Source organism: Cryptomeria japonica, chromosome 11 (genome assembly GCF_030272615.1).
Source record: "Cryptomeria japonica chromosome 11, Sugi_1.0, whole genome shotgun sequence".
Classification (NCBI taxonomy): domain Eukaryota; kingdom Viridiplantae; phylum Streptophyta; class Pinopsida; order Cupressales; family Cupressaceae; genus Cryptomeria; species Cryptomeria japonica.
In genome coordinates, this window is record NC_081415.1 from 503905815 (window position 1) to 503919171 (window position 13357).

Genomic DNA, 13357 nt, shown 5'->3' on the forward strand with positions numbered 1-13357 from the left:
TTGTGGAAGATATGGACATGTAAGTGCCAATTGTTTTATAAGGTTTTGGATGTACAACCGAAGATCATGGAGAAATCTTGGTATGGCATGTTTTCATTGTCACAAAGTTGGACACTTAGCTGGAGATTGCAGAGATCAACCTAGAAAAGACACTGAAGAAATAAAAGACAAATTAAAGATGATTTGGAAAAAGAAGGAAATTGTGTCAAATGAAGAAAGCACCTTACCTACCAAGTTAGGTGCTCCTATTCCAAATTAATCGATAAAGGTATGAAGGGACTGCATTCTATCAAGGTTAAATCTTAACAGTTCCTATTTTATTATGTACTTAATTCAAAATATGCATAATTAAGATGTAATAGTAAGTTTGAAATTCTATCAAAGTCTTTTGAAGCACTTTACAGGAAACCTGTCAAGTCGGTGAATACAGGAAGCCTGTCAAGTCGGTGAATACAGGAAGCCTGTCAAGTCGGTGAATGAAGGAAGTTTGGTTACTTGGTTAAAATGGAAAAAGGAAAGAAGGTTTAGTGGAACCGAGTGCATTTAATGTTTTTGACCTAACCTGCATGGAGCCTGATAAGGCATATTGTGTACTTAAAAGCATTTTCGCAGTCTTTTCAACTCACCAAGTTTTCGAGAGAGCGGAGCAAAGTGAATCTAAGGTGATCAAACCTCCTATAAAGCAAATTCAAGGTATTTACATCAATCTCAACGCATTGTTAAGTTGGTTTACCGATCTTATCAAGTTGCTATTATTTGCTAAGTGTGGATTGTCAATCGTTTGAAAATCCTGAAACCCTAAGGATCCTTTGTTAGCTTTTGTCTGAAATCTAAAATGGCGCCTAAGATCCAAGATCCCATTGTTGTCAAGAATGTAGAGAAGCCCTCACTAAAATACTCTTTGACTCCCAAAGTTGCATCTGAATCGGATGACAAAACCGCTTTTTCACTCATCCCGGATAGAGTGTTGTTAGTCGCAGATGTGAGATTCTTCACCAAATGTCGTGTTGAAGAACTTGGTCATGTTGAAATTAAAGACACCTATGATGAATTATGCACAGATGGCAAATTGAATAGCAAGTATGAGCACATCAAGATCAAGGGATTAACTGAAGCCCTAACCTATCCCCGTGTGTTCAAACCCCAGTGGGTCAAGTTTGTTCTAAGAAAAGTTCATGATGATTTCATGTGGCTAGAAGAGCAACCATTTAAGATTACCAAGGAAATCATTCATCTGATTACCGGTTACCCTATTTATGATCATGCCCGAGCCTAAAAGATGATATCACAGAAGGAATTGATTAGTTTAACTGGAGTGGAATCAGATTGCAGAGGATTAAAATTGAACAATGTCATAGATGAAGAACTAAAATTTGCCATTAGAGTTATAGGTTACTATTTCTTCCAATCGGCAAGGGAAAACAGTGTACCCTGTGCAGCAGTAGACCTAGCATACAAAATTGTGAAAAAGGGAATGAAAATTGATCTATGTGAGGTGTTGTTGAAAAACCTGTTTGAGAATTTGAATACCATCAGGAAGCCGAAGAAAAACAACTCGGCTAATACACTAAAGTTTGGATCATTACTTGTATGCATGTTTTTCTATTTTGAAAAATTCTTTCCATCAGTCGGTAAAGTTGTTTGGGAACTACACCGACCAATCACCCATCAGATCAATGAATTCATTAAGAAGTTAGGTGATAATTTCAATGATGTTATGGATGATTACTTTAGTAAGTTCCAAGAAAAAATGCATAATAGGTACCAGATTCCACCCCAGCTAGTGGAGAAATACAAAAATGACATATGTTTTGAAGTTGACACTGATTACTGTTATGTGAATGTTGTGGAACCAAGAACTTAATCTTTGTCACCTATGGGATATGAGATTGATCTTGACATCACTCAATAGCAAATTGATGCATTTCTTACATTGTCAAGACATGCTACCGAGCTGAGGTATGGAACCTATGAAGAAGTAAAGGAAAAGGTAAAAATGAGCATTGTAGTACCCAAAGCTACAAGAAAGGCAACAAAGATGATAAAGGCATTATCAGAGAAATTCAGAGAAGACTCTTCCTCTACACCTGTCAAAGGCACTTTAGCTATTACTGAAGAGGAATTTGAAGCCCAAGAGGCAACTATAACATTGAGCACCAAATTGCCTAAGGGAAAAGTGTTGAAGAGAAAGAAACGGGACACATCAAAGGCCTCACTGACTCCACCTCCAAAGCGACCTAACACTAGAGCATCTGCAGCTTCACTGAGTAAGAAAATAAGGAGTGTTACTGTTCCCAAGGTAACAAAGACCTACAAGAAATCTACTCGAAGACTCATATTGGCAAAAGAGTCTAGTGATACCGAATCAAAGGATGCAAGCAAATTTCAGATTGTCAAAAGCAAGAAGGAAAATGTACATAGTGTTGAAAACATATTTGCTAATCTAAAAGAATATGGAGGATTTGGATCATTCAGATATGTAAAGTATGAAACCAGAAATAATGATGAGAAGAGACAAATTGAAGAAGCTGCCATCTGCACACTTCTAAAATTCCGATTGGCTCCATTGGAACTAGCTAAGTCACTTCCGAATGAACTTTATTTGCATATTCATAATAGGTGGAAGTATGCAATGGACTCGGAGAAACAGATTAGAGAAAGAAGTCTGGTTCATCTCTTTCCTGACATGTCAGTAGCTGAAATAAAAGAACATCTGACAACCTACAACTCAAAGTTTCTTGTCAAATAGAGAGCCTTAAAACTGATGAATGGGCAATATATTGAAGTTGAAAATGAGACAAAAGAAAAGTGGCAGGAAATATTTAAAATCAAGGATGCTGGTGAGCAAGCTACAGTTGAAATTATTGATGTCATCGAGCAAGATCCTAATGTTACCGAGCAAGACCCTGCTGACACCATTCAAATAGATGAAGATGTCATGGATACAAAGGCACCGAAATAGGAAATGATAGAAGGCAATGCATATGCAAAACTTGTATCTAGTGAATCAGTCTTGGAACAAGTTCAGCCTTATCCACCGGTCAAACGACCTGTCTCAACCGAAACCCCTCAGGATACGGATCCAGGCACCGAAGGCCACAAGTCTACAACAAGAGAAGGTACTACTCAAGGATAGACATCTCAAGCACCTTCTAGCACTACAAATGTTGCAACTGAGACATCGAGTACCGAGACACCAAAGGACTCTACAGAGGCTAAAGAAACTGATCAAAGTGTTGCCTCTACCGAGCAACCTACCGAGGGTCATCAAGCCTCACAAGCCATTGTCTTAGTTCCATCAGTGAAAGGTAAAGAAAAGAAGATGAAAAAGCATAGTTTTAAAGTTGATTTGTCAAAACCAATAGTGTTGCCCAATATAGATATATCAAAATTAAAGGGGCAAGCACTCATTGATTTTGGTGAACTATGCAAAGCAAAGGCCGAACAAGAAAAACAAATGGCCATTCAAAAGAAAAATAAGGTACTTCAGAAGGTGAAAGCACTCTTAATAGATATGCTACCTGAAGCTACAGTATCAACAGATGTAGCCATCCACATTCAACTAGATGAACTCCTAACAAAGATAGAGACATCTGGAGTAGATGCATCGGAGTATTTGAGCAAGCTAAAAGACAAAGAGCTCACTGCAAAAATGATAGAAGAGGTACAGAAAGCTATACCTATTGGCAAAGTTAAACTTGTCAAATTTATTGCTGAGTTGACTCCTCAACTCAAGCACATTCTTTATTTATTTCAGAAACTTTGCACATTTTCTTTATTCGTTAAAGACATTAAGAATAAAACAGAGGCAATTGAGAAAGAGATCATCGATCTCTCAAATAAGTTGACCACAGAGCCAAATTCAGTTTAGAATTTCTATACAAGGTTACAACAGTTCATGGCTCAACAATTGGACCTAAGAAATGAAGAACACAAGATCAGGATGAACATGACACTTCAAACATTATTCCTTCCTCATCTTTCATCCGTCCAAGAAAAGATTAATCGAGCCACCTCCTTATCTACTACACAAGAGGGAAGCACTCTAGATGGCTTAATATCATTATTGGCTGATATTCAAGCACGTAATTCTTTAATGGAAAGTGTAAAGATTGCACTCTCTGTCACTCTCACCGAAGCACGGACCAAGTACAAATCCATTTTTGACCAGTTACCACCCCCGAATGGTAAATAAGTTTTGATGTTTGTCAAAAAGGGGGAGTGATACAGTATTGGGGGAGTGTAGTATTCAAAGTATAAAACAACGGGAGTATAGTATACAGGGGGAGCATACCAAGCAGAGTATCCAAGAGTAGTGAACCGAGCAGTGAACAGGACAATAAGCAAAGATCAAGAGCACAACACACAGAACATTGATCACCAAGCATGCAAAATCAGAGTTTTGTACAGTATATCGATAAGGGGAGTATATCTGGATATATTATTTTATTGACTATTGTATATATTGTCAGTATAGTCAAATTTTGCAAGTATATAGATTATTGAGTTATAACTTTGAAAGTAGTTTTTGTCAAACATCGCAACTAATGTCAAAAGGGGAGATTGTTACTACTTATCAAGTTGCCATTAGTTTTATGTTCAAAGTTATTCTATATACTCTAGTCGGTTATCTTTGTCAAGATATTCAGTCGGTATGAACAGTCCAGTCAGTTATTGAAGAAAGTAGTCTCAGAGCGCAATATACACTGAGCTATCTACCGAGTATCATTTCATGTCTACTGAGCAGCAAAGATGACACACTGAGTTGTTATACACCGAGTGAAACGTGTTACCAGATTCATTGAACCTGGACATACATATGAAAACATGTTACAAGATCGAGGAACATCTAACCGTTATCACATTGGAAATTGCACTTAAAGATTGTGTATGATTTTGAGGTCATCTAACCAATGAAATATTTTGCATGGTTATTCATTCGATAAAACATGTTTGTAAGATCGAAGCAATGAATGGATCACTGACATAAGAGATCTATTTATACAGCATGAGTTAAGAATTAAAAAGGTGTGTGCATGAGTGTAAGAAGACTATTACAGAGACACAGAGGTCACCGAGAAGGTTTTTAGAGAACAGTCAAAGAATAGAGTAAACAGAAGGGTTTACTGGGTTACTATATGGGTTACCGAGGTATGCTATAAGCAAGGTAATCTTATTCTAAGCACATAGAATCTGCTATAACATTCCAGATGTAAAGTTGCAGATATTTGTAATGATTTATTGTAATATTTTGAAGTTGTAAGAGAAACCTTAAACAGGGTAAAAGACTCTAATCAAGAGTATAAATTGTAAAGCCTCTAACCAAGTGCAACATTTAGTTTAAGTGTTGTAAAATCCTTTAGCAAGGTAGATCTAACAGATCTTGTTTCTCCTAACAGGGTAAGCTATCAGAAATAGCTAAACATGTAGCTCTAACTGAGCACTCTTTATTATTGCAGTAGTGAAGTTGTGGGTGCCATCCCCACCGTAGTTTTTCTCTCTAACCAAGAGTTTCTGTGTAACCAAAATATATGTGTTATGGAGTGAATCATGTATGATTGTTATCTATTTGTTTTAGCTTTATATTATGTTACTGCACTATTTAGTTTATGCATAACAGTAAAGTTATTATTGAAGAAGAGTTTTGAAGTATTGATTCACCCCTCCCCTCTCAGTGCATTAGCTTTCCATATTGGGCCTAACAGTTATTGATGTCAACATATTCCTGTGTTGCGAAGAATTGGTTGTTGCAGTTAGTTGGTTTTGGTGATCAATTGCAAATGTGTTGTTGTGGTTTATTGGGTTTTGAGATATTTATCTCTAGTTGATTCAATATGAGTTTCATGATGCTATGTAGTGATTTGATCGAGTTGTGTGATCTGGTGAGATGACTGGTTTTTCAGTGATCTATGTTTCAGAGTTGTGATATTTGATTTATATTTCTCTAGAATGATGATATCTTGTCTTGCAGATTTTGGTGAGTGTTTGGGACATTCATGTGTGTCCTCAGATCAGATGGTTCATGAGTTGGAACTTCGCAAGCGTATCTTTCAGTTTGTCAATTGGTGCTCTTGAGCTCCGGTGATGATGTTAATGATTATTCTTATTATCCAAGTTGTTGCGGTGATTGGGAGGGAATTCACATTGCTTATTGATGTTCTCTTATCATGTCCTATGCGTTTTGGTGGTTCACGTTGATCATGGTGCACATTATTGAAGATTTTATTGGTCTGGTGGTATTCTTCGTGTTATGCAACATATTTGGTGGTGTAGTGTGTTGCAGATGATCTTGGCGAATTATTTGGTTGTATTGCATGTTAGAGGATTTGATTTGGGTACATGCTATGTCCTTGCCAACATTGTATTAGTTTGGTTAGGGATTTATGTATCGTGTGATGTAATTTTAAAATTAGATCTTATGTGTTGAGTCGACCTTGAGGTTAAGGTTGATGAATTTATAACTAGGTGATGTAATCATGTAAGTTGTGTGTCTACAATTCTGTTTATGATCTAAGAGTACATTGTATGTGTGAACAAGTGAATCTATCATTCGGAAGTATGGAAGAGTAGAGAAGAGTTGTTGAGAAGACAATGTGCTTAACCAGAATTGTAATCAGGCATTTGGAGATGTTATTCTTTTAGTTCATATAATTTGGATTGTTGTATGATCTTTGTAAGGCAGTGAGCCTTCCCAGGGTTGTAGCCCTTTGTTGTTTTGAGAAGTGAGCTCTAGGCAGTGTGCTTGAATGCATGTGCATCCCCATTGTAATATTTTCACATACTACTATAGAGTATCATCTTATTGTGGGTAGTTTCCCATCGTGGTTTTTCCCTTAACTAGGTTTTCCACGTCAAAAATATTTGTGTTATGTTGATGTGGTGATCATTTAAGTTATTGTTGTTCATAATTAGATTTGAAGTTGTGGTTAATTTATTTGAGTTTGGTGAAAATTGATTCACCCCCCCTCTCAATTTTCATGCTGCTTTGCTACCAACAATTGGTATCAAAGCTAGATCCTCTAGAAGGAGGTTGGCCGCTTGAGGAGATTCGAGATGGTAGTTGTTGTTTTCAAGGAGATTCTGAGGTTTGATGGAACTAATTACTCTATATGGAAGCACCAAATGGAAGTTCACTTGAATTGTCTTGGAGAAGATTATTGGAGATCACAAAGAATGCATACATTGTTCCTCCAAATAGTCTCATTACTGCAGCTAGGATTGAGGATGTTGAAAGTAATATTAGAGATAAAGAAGCATTGTTGAGTGCCCTGACTAATGTAGAGATGACTAATGTGATGGGATTGCAGACTGCACATGAGATTTGGGTGAAGATTGAAACCCTGTATGAAGGAGTTAAACATGTGAAAAATGCTAAATTGTAGAGCTTAAAAGGAAAGTATGAGTTGCTAAGAATGGGAGAAGATGAGAATATTTCATCCTTTATGGATAAAGCGAATGATCTTATGCTAAACATCAGATGTGCTGGTGGAGTCCTTGAAGAAGATGAGAATATTTCATCCTTTATGGATAAAGCAAATGATCTTATGCTAAACATCAGACGTGCTGGTGGAGTCCTTGAAGAAGATGAGATTGTGGCTAAAGTGTTGAGATATTTTCCTCCTACTTATAAACATAAAGTTGTTGCTATTGATGAGATCCAGACTGTGACAACTATGACTAGAGATATGATGGTTGGTAAGCTTGCTACTTTTGAATTGAGAGAACTTGGAGAATCACATGGCAAAACTGAGATTGCATTTAAAGCTATTGTATTTGGGAAGCAAAAGTATGATCTGGGAGAAATTTCAACTAGGGTTTCCAGATATGAAAGAGAAATGAGAGAGATGGAAGAACAAGAAAGAGAGATAGAAGAGCTTGAAGCACTTATTGCCAGAAGATTGCCTAAGGGAGCTGACAAGTATGAAAGAAAGTTGCATTTGAAATGTTTTTCATGCAATAAGATTGGTCATTTTGCTTCTAGGTGTCCTCAAAGAGTTGAAAGATTGTCAAAGTATGATAAGCAATCATATGACAGGAGATAAAGGTAAATTTGTAAATATGGAAAAGTATGATGGTGGTTTGGTGAGATTTGGAGACAATAAAGCTTGTGTAATCCATGGTAGAGGTTCTATTTCTCTTGATGGTAAGCATAATATTGATGATGTTTTATATGTTGAAGGTTTGAAGCATAATCTTTTGAGTGTTGGACAAATGGTTAATAAGGGATATGATTTACAATTTAAGAATGGGAAATGTAAGATCTTGAATAGATCCAGTATAGAGATTGCATCAGGTACTAAAACTAAAGGTAATATCTTTCATTTGAATGTTGGTGAGAAAAGTTGCTTGATTGCTCAAATTGATGAGAGTTGGTTGTGGCATAGGAGAATGTGTCATGTTAACTTTGAATGCATGATTAAGATTAGTTCTACTCAAGTTGTTAGAGATCTGCCTAAGATAGTGAAGCCTACTAATCATATGTAAAGAATGTCAATTAGGAAAGCAAACAAGAATTTCATTCAAGAGCAAATTGTATACATCTAATGGATTATTAGATCTTGTGCATATTGATTTATGTGGATCTTCTAGAGTGAGAAGCTTGCAGGGAGACATATACTTTATGTTGTTGATTGATGACTATTCTAGGATGATGTGGGTCACTTTTATAAGGGAGAAATCTGAAGCACTGGAGAAATTCAAAATATTCAAAGCTAAAGTGGAGACAAAGACAGGATTGAAGCTAAAGTGCCTAAGGTTTGACAAAGGAGGAGAATTCATTTTTGGTGAGTTTAATTCTTTTTGTGAAGAGCATGGAATCCAAAGACAATTATCTGCTCTGAGAACCCCTCAGCAACATGGAGTTGTTGAAAGGAAGAAAATAACAGTTTTGGATGCTACTAGAACTATGATGATTGAAGGAAATGTTTCACATATCTACTGGAGAGAAGTTGTTAGCACTGTTGTATACACATTCAATCAGGTGCATATAAAAGGTGATTCCAATAAGACCCCTTATGAGCTATGGTTTGGTCATGTTCCTACAATTAGATATTTCAGAATCTTTTGAAGCAAATGTTATATCAAAAGAGATGAGGATATAAGAAAATTTGATGCAATATGTGATGAAGGAATATTTTTGGGATATTCTACTAAGACCAAAGCCTACCGGTGTTACAACAAGAGACTGAGAAAGATAGTGGAAAGTGCAAATGTGAAGGTTGATGAGAATCATGAGAAGCAAATCAGAGCATGTGGATATGAGTCTGATGACCAGGATGTTATTTTAAGACATGTGCAAACTTTGAGCATGAACCAGAGTAATCTAGAAGAGATAATAATTCAAGATGGTGTTGCCAGTGAAGAAGTTCAAGAGATGGAAAATCAAAATAATCATAAGACCCCCAAGTATGTAAGATTAAATCATTCAGAAAATCAGTTTATTGGTGAAAAAAATAAAGGTGTGATGACTAGGAGAAGAATTGTTGCTGAAGAAACATGTTTGATTTCTAAAATTGAGCCTAAAGATGTTGTTGAAGCCTGTAAAGATGAAAATTGGGTTAAAGGTATGGAAGAAGAGTTAGATCATATTGAAAAGAACAAAACATGGGAACTTGTTCCAAGACCTAAGGACAAGAATGTAATTAGTACTAAATGGGTGTTCTGAAATACGTTGAATGAAGGTGGAGAAGTTGTCTGAAACAAAGCAAGACTGGTATGTAAGAGATATTCACAAATGGAAGGTATTGATTTTGAGGAGACTTTTGCTTTGGTGGCTAGAATTGAAGCAGTTAGACTATTCTTGCATATGTTGCTCATAAGAAATTCAAGGTATATCAGATGGATGTGAAGTCATCTTTTTTGAATGGTGGGTTAGAAGAGGAAGTCTACATTGAGCAACCAGATGGATTTTCATTGATAGATGAAGAAGATATGGTATGCAGATTGAAGAAAGCATTGTATGGACTTAAACAAGCCCCTAGATATTGGTATGCTAGATTGGACAAGTATTTGATGAAGTTGGGATTCTATAAAGGTATTGCTAATAGTAATTTGTACTTCAAGATTGATAATGAAAATATTTTAATTGTTGAGCTCTTTGTTGACGATATTATTTTTGGAGGAGATGATGATTTGAGTAAGAAGTTTGTTGATGATATGCAAAAAGATTTTGAGATGTCTATGATAGGTGAGATGAAGTTCTTTCTAGGATTGCAAATTTCATAGACTGATAAAGGCATTTTTATATCTCAATCTAAGTATGTGAAGGAATTGTTGAAGAAGTTTGGGTTAGATGATTCCAAACCCGTTGGAACTCCTATGGTGACTAGATGTAAGATGACATAAGATGATGAATCTTTGAAGGCTAACCAAACCTTGTATAGATATATGATTGGTGGACTGCTTTTTTTGACTCAGACTAAACCTGACATTATGAATGGTGTATGCCTTGTTGCAATATTTCAAGTTGATCCTAAGGAAACTCATGTTACTGCTTTGAATAAGATATTGAGATATTTGAGGGGAATAGTTGATTATGGTCTGTGCTATCTGAAGGAAGATGATTTCACTTTGAATGCTTATACTGATGTTGATTGGAAAGGTGATGTTGATGACTAGAAGAGCACTAATGGTAGAGCATTCTTTTTGGGAATGAAGTTGATTGTCTGGACAAGTAAGAAGTGAGATTCTATTTCTTTATCTATTGTAGAAGTTGAATACATTATTGCTGCTAGAAATTGTACTCAAGTACTCTGGATGAAGCAGATGCTGAAGGATATTAGAGTTGTTTATAATGAGCCTACTATTATATATTATGACAATTCTAGTGCTATCAATATTTCTAAGAATCTGATGTTGCATTCTAAGACAAAGCACGTATCTATCAAGTTTCATTTCTTGAGAGAGAAAGTGAATGAGAAAGAAGTTAGATTGGAGTATGTATCTAATAAGGAACATATTGCATATATATTTACTAAGCCTTTTCCTGTTGATACATTTGTATATCTGAGAGAGAAGTTAGGGGTGATTGCCCCCTCCTGTTGTGAACTAGATGCATTGAGTTGCATCAATCCGATGGACTTCATTGTCTTATCCTATTATCCGGATTGATGAGTAGGTGTTACTGCTCGAGGGGAGTAGTCAATGTATGGTTTAGTTGTTTAGAGTTGTGAGTGTGTAAGGGGGAGAAATTATTTATTAAATGGAGAGAATAATGTTTTGTATTTGTCTTTGGCATTGTTGTCAAAAGAGGAGAGATGCATGTGAAAAACCACTATATCTTGTGTTGATCTCAAGGGGAGATTTTTGAGAGTTTTGGGAAATTATTGGATGTTGATTTCTTTCTTTGCATTGATTGTTTTTCACATTCACATGTTGCCATGAATGCCAACGGGGGAGATTGTTGGATATTAGAGTTGTTGGAATGTGTTGTTGTTATTGATGTCAACATATTCCTGTGTTGCAGAGAATTGCTTGTTGCACTTAGTTGGTTTTGGTGATTTTTTGCATATGTGTTGTTGTGGTTTATTGGGTTTTGAGATATTTATTTCTAGTTGATTCGATATGAGTTTGATGATGCTATGTGGCGATCTGATTGAGTTGTGTGATCTGGTGTGATGACTGGTTTTTCACTATTATGTGTTGCAGAGTTGTGGTATTAGATTCATATTGCTCCAAAATGATGATATCTTGTGTTGCGGATTTTGGTGAGTGTTTGGGACATTTATGTGTGTCCTCAAACCGGATGGTTCATGATTTGGAACTTTGCAAGCATATCTTTCAGTTTGTCAGTTGGTGTTTTTGAGCTCTGGTGACGATGTTAATGATGATTTTTATTATCCGAGTTGTTGCGATGATTGCGATGGAATTCACATTGCTTGTTGATGTTCTATGATCATGTCCTATGTGTTTTGGTGGTCTGCATTGATCATGGTACGCGTTATTGAATATTTTATTGGTCCAGTGGTAGTCTTTGTGTTATGCGACATATTCAGTGTTGTAGATGATCTTGGTGAATTATTTGGTGGTATTGTGTGTTCAATGATTTGATTTGGGTTCATGTTATGTCCTTGCCAACATTGTATTGGTCCGGTTATGGATTTATGTATCGTGTGATGTAATTATGAAATTAGGTCTTATGTGTTGAGTCGACCTTGAGGTTAAGGTCGATGAATTGTATAAATAGGTGATGTAATCATGTAAGTTGTGTATATGCAGTTGTGTTTATGATTTGAGAGTATATTATATATGCGAACAAATAAATCTATCATTTGAAAGTGTGGAAGAGTAGAGAAGATTTGTTGAGCAGACAGTGTGCTTAACCGGAACTTTAATCAAGCATTTGGAGATGTTATTCTTTCAGTTCATGTAATATGGATTGTTGTCCGATCTTTGTAAGGCAGTGAGCCTTCCCAGGGTTGTAGCCCTTTGTTGTTTTGATAAGTGAGCTCTAGGCAGTGTGCATGAATGTATGTGCATTGCCATTATAATATTTCACATACTACTGTAGAGTATCATCTTATTGTGGGTAGATTCCCATCGGGTTTTTTCCCTTAACCGGGTTTTCCACGTCAAAAATATTTGTGTTATGTGTGTTGTTGATGTGGTGATCATTTAATATGTTCATAATCAGATTTGAAGTTGTGGTTAGTTTGTTTGAGTTTGGTGAAGATTGATTCACCTCCCCCCTCTTAGTTTTCTTGTTGCTTTCCTACCAACACAAATTTCACCAAGTTGTCAAACATCAAAGAGGAACCATCAGTAAAGACACATTGGTGGAATGATAATACATATTGTGAATATCATCAGTCTAAGGGACATAAAATTTCATCATGTTTTCAACTGAAACGCCTTATCCAAGATTTGATTGACTAGGGGATGATTGAGGTAGATCCATCCGTCAGAACTTCTAATGTTGATCATAAAATTTTCAAAACTCCCTTACTTTATCATGACAAGGGAAAATCCTCCTCCTCAAATTCAAATCAAAAGGGCAATTTGCATCACACCAGTGCAAGTCATAACAATGTCATTTCCATGCATCAAATGATTGTGTCGACCATAAGGATAAAGGAACAAGATCCTTCATTTGCAGTGACTACTCGTCGATCCAAAATAGTCCTAAAAGGAGCTCCTTCAACTCCTAAATCAACTCCCACGAGTTAGTACAGTATCCTTGATCATTTGGGAAAAAATCCTGCACAAATTTCAATCCTTCAGTTGTTAAAGATGTCTCTCATGCATTTCACAATCCTAGACAAAGCCCTAACCGAGTAAACAGTACCTACTAATATTGATGTTGACCAATTTAAAGATAGGATAGGATACCTTTCTACCTCCTAGCACTTTGCCTTTTTAA